General features: G+C 35.2%; 1 pseudogene; it reads left to right on the top strand.

Annotated features, from left to right (window-relative positions):
* Positions 1–3962: 3962 nt before the first annotated feature.
* On the top strand, positions 3963–4115 carry LOC129399273 (U4 spliceosomal RNA; annotated as a pseudogene).
* The last annotated feature ends 711 nt before the right edge of the window (positions 4116–4826 follow it).

Genomic DNA, 4826 nt, shown 5'->3' on the forward strand with positions numbered 1-4826 from the left:
TAGTTTTATGTGAATTAACTACCATGCTCTACCTAATATTTTAAGAAAGGCATGTGCATGGGTGGATAAGCTCACCCTAGAGGACTCTATCATGTACAGAGATGGAAAATGAAGAAAGGGTTTTGCATCATAAATCAAAACGTATGTCACTTTTTTCACAGTCACCCAACATGAGGGAAGAGCATAGGGATGGTGTTTTAATAGTTGATAGGATTATTTAGCTTACCAAACATGAATTATGTCTTGGTGTAAGAAAATGGTAAAAATAAATACTGGAGATGTGTTTAATTTATCCTACACGTTGTTCCCTTTTATTGAGGTCAGGGGCTTCCAAGTTGTGTTCAAAAGTCTCAGGGGCCTCTTCCAGCAAAATTCACCAACCAGCCAAGTAGTTGGATGTAAGGACTGGAGGAAGCAGTGAGCTCAGGCCCTGGGCACTGGGATTACTCAAGCTACCTCATTGGTACTTGGAATGCTCCATGCCACACTAAGTGGTTGGGTTCATGTGACCTAATAGTACTACTGCCCAGTACTCTTAAGCTCCTTCAGACAATGATTTTGAGGTATACTCCGATTTGAGAATCATCTATCTAGAAATTCCTTAGTTTTGCTAGACTCCAGATGCTATGAAGTTAGAAGCTAGGGACTTAGTACTCACGAGCTGTTTAATATCAAATAAATTAATATGGTTTCTTGTGATAGCACAGCAGTTGGGTGTTCGCCTTTCACGCGGCAGACCCGTGTTCTATTCCTCTGCCTCTCTCGGAGAGCCCGGCAAGCTGCCGAGAGTATTGCACCCGCAAGGAAGAGCCTGGCAAACTACCCGTGGCATATTGGATATGCCCAAAACAGTAACAAATAAGTCTCAGAATGAGAGACATTACTGGTGCCTGCTCGAACAAATCGATGAGCAACGGGGTGACAGTGACTCATGAACAAAACAATAGATAGACCTAACAATCTAAGCTCTCTGCATGACTGGCTGTAGGACTAAGTCACTTTACATTTCAGGGATTATGTCTATGAGTCTGAGGATGTAAAATTCTGAAAGGAGTCAGAGAAGCATTTCTTGGGGAGAGGTCATGAGGGCACACCTGTATATGTGCTTAGGGCTTACTCTTGGCTCTATGCTCAGGGATAAATCTTGGGCACCAAAAGAAGTGCCTGAAACTGAACCTGGGATGCATAAATGCAAGGCAACAACCCTTCCAGGTATATAATATCTCTCTGGCCTCAAAGTAACATTTCTTGGTAGACAAAACTTCAGACAACTTTAAGTCATACTACTTGAGCTTCATTCCTAAAATTGCTCTGCAACCCTAGAGCAATAACATTGTTTTTGAAACTCAATTTCTCATCCTCAAAAGACAGAGCTTTCTCCTTCCTTAGTTACTCAGAGCAAACTTATAAAGGTGAAATGAAATAGCAGATATAACCAACCTTTTTAAATGCTTCTGCTACTATGTAACATTGCTCCAAATTCTCTGTTTCTAAAGTATTATTATTTTTAAGGCAATTTCATAAAATTGCTTTTTGGAATTCTTATATTCATAAATTGCCTTATCTCAAGTTAGGTATCAGAAACCTCTTTCTCCTCAGGAAAAGAATTTTGATTGCTTAAGAATTTCTCTTCCTACTTCTTTTCTCATAATTTCTATTCCAAAGTTGTGTTGCTGGTGAAAAAGATAAACTATAGGGTTGCACATAGGATCAACTCTTCATTATTTTCAAGATTGCAAAAATAGTAATGTTTGATAGGCAAAAATGGCTGAGTCTAAAAATCACAATATAGTTGGTTTTAAAATTTTAGTCATACATTTCTGAATATACTATTTCTGTGTTGGAAATTTTCCAAAACAAAATTTATAAAATCATATTAAGCTCATTACTCATCATTTTGTGGTTATATTTCTTAGTTCTTTATCTGTGCCCACTTTTGGAATAATAGAAAAGTTTCATCATCTGTTTGATGCAACTCTTTTCATAGCAGAGTTGTGTTGTCTAGTTTTTTTGTCTTCTTTTACAAGAAAACAAATAAGTAAAATAAATAAGCAGCCATATTTGAAAGCAAGTTGATCAATGGATAACTTGTGATTTTTGAGCAATTTATAATTTATGTATATACAATAAAACATTTATCCTAAGACCTATTATATATTGGAAAAGATAGAATACATACAATTCTTTGAGAATCTAAATGTTAGACCCATTTTATAACTTTTAGTTTTATGTAACTTAAGTAATAATTTTATATAAACATATTACTGCCACTGGCGACCCTATGATTAAATAGCTACTAAGAACTGTTTATATAAAATATCAGTTGTTTTTTTTTGCAGTTTTGCCTAATGTACAATCTCGCTGGCCCCTTACATAATGCCTGTGTAAAAACTATTATAACTCCAATTAATATGAAGTGAATTTATAAGAAAAAATTTCAATTAAAATATTCTATACTTTTATATATAAAGTATTAATTATGTGTTACAAGATATGTTTGATGATTTGACTATTAAATAATCCCTCTTTTAAATTTCTAATCTACTTTGACCTTCAAGATAGTATTATACTAAAGCTCTAGTGATTTTTGAAAGAATAGCTCTGATATAAGAATTTGTGCCAATTTTGCAATTAATTAAGTTTATTTCTGGGCAAATGGGATAACATTATGAAATTTCTAGTTCTCTATGTTAGTTTACCCTGAAGGTTTTTATGTCAAACTCAAAGATCATCGCTTTACTGACTTTAATATATTTTCAACATCTACTTTCAGAGAGACAAGAAATGAAAAACTGATGATATTGGATAGTTCTCTCAATGGAATTCCTGAAAGTACAACCTCCTTTGTTATTTGTTAACCACTTCTGTGTAACAAAATTCTCCAAATTTTAGCCACTCGATACAAAAAGTATTTGCTATCTCATCTGAGTCTCAAACTTGGAAGTTATTTAGGTGCATAATTCTTATTTAGATTGTGTCGTAGATTGCATTCTAAGAGAGGCCTCATGTTTCCTGTGCCCACCCCATAGCACCTGCCATGCATGTACCTTTATTACAATCCCTTTCCAATGAGTAAAATATGGGAAGGTGAAGAGAAGTTTCAGACATAGCTGAAGTTTCAAATTCATTTATTTTTCAACTCATTATGTGGCAATTATCCTGGAAGGTCTGAGTGTTCAGGTAAGCCCTTAAAAGAGGGGTAAGAGCTGTTATTTTAAACATTATGCACCTGTTTAAGCACAGATCTGCAGATCAGTAGTTAGTAATAATATGGGTCCTTCCCAAAGTTATTTGTAACCCAACCTAAGACTACCACATACAAAGCCTGTGTCCCAGTCTTTCAAACTATCTCTCCAAACTAGAATAGTTTTAAGAAGTTGATGGGATTAGCAATAAAAAAATATATATATATTTTTTCAAGCCAAAAGAATCTAAATTTTAGTGAAAAATTAAATCCTTTATGTGTGCATAAATAGGTAACTAAGCTTTTTCAGCTTCACTAGTTCTCATAAATGGAATTTATAGATATTGAACTATAAACACATTTCTTTGGCATATGAGTTGAGTAAGGAATCTAGTTCATTTTTCTCAGCATCATTTTCATATTAAGAAATTAAGTATTTTCTGTCCTTTGGTGTTCAAGATAGATGATCACTGTATCACTGTCACTGTCATCCCATTGCTCATCGATTTGCTTGAGTGGGCACCAGTAACGTGTCCATTGTGAGACTTGTTACTGCTTTTGGCATATCAAATACACCACGTGTAGCTTGCCAGGCTCTGCCTTGCGGGAGGGATACTCTCACTAGCTTGCTGGGTTCTCTGAGATTGCTCCAGTCCAAATATGGTATCAAAACAGGAAATAAACTGTTTTGTTAGCAGTGTAAGATAAAAATCTACACTAATCTATTCAAAGATTCACACGTTTTTAGGTAATATATCTTATAGAAAAACTCCATTAAAGCTTTGCACAGTGGCAGTATCATAGCCAGTAAGGTTTGCCTGAGGAACAATTATTGTTAATTGGAAACTTTTCCCAATACCCTGCTGTGACAAGTTGAAATATAGTCGGCATTGGCAAAATTATCATGTTATGTTCTTGCCCTGATTTTATATGCTTGTATCTATCAATAAACATTGTGATAATTGAAAAACAACAAATAAAATCTTAAAAATTCTGTTAAAGAGGCACTGTAGCACTGTTGTCCTTTGATTTGCTTGAGCGGGCATCAGTAACGTCTCCATTGTGTGACTTGTTGTTACTGTTTTGTGTATATTTAAATATGCCACGGGTAGCTTGCCAGGCTCTGCAGGGCGGGCAGGATACTCTCGGTAGCTTGCCAGGCTCTCTGAGAGGAATGGAGAACTCAAACCCAGGTAGGCCACGTGCAAGGCAAACACCCTATCTGCTGTGCTATCATTCCATTAAAGAGGCATAAGTATTAAATTTTAAAAGAAGCACGTTTCACTTATTCACACATATTTTCTAAAACTATTATATAATAATTTTTGCTTCATCTAAAATCTCATATCTCTGGAATATAAAAAGCATGCTTTAGATTCAGAATGATCTCTTTAATATGTGAGGTACAAAGAAATATATTAAGGGAGCGACAAATGACCAAAGGCAAAAGAACTGGAGACTTGTTCCACAGAATTGAGCTTACATATGGGATAGATCGCTGGGATATTGGTGGAGAGAAGCAGAAACTGAGTGTGTAGTGTTGGAACTATGTGTGCATTAAACTATCATTGCTAGTGTTTTAAATCATGGTGCAACAATAAAAAAATGGGAAAGTCTGTTTTAAAGGCTAGATTATGATGTT

Source organism: Sorex araneus, chromosome 10, assembly GCF_027595985.1.
Source record: "Sorex araneus isolate mSorAra2 chromosome 10, mSorAra2.pri, whole genome shotgun sequence".
NCBI lineage: Eukaryota > Metazoa > Chordata > Mammalia > Eulipotyphla > Soricidae > Sorex > Sorex araneus.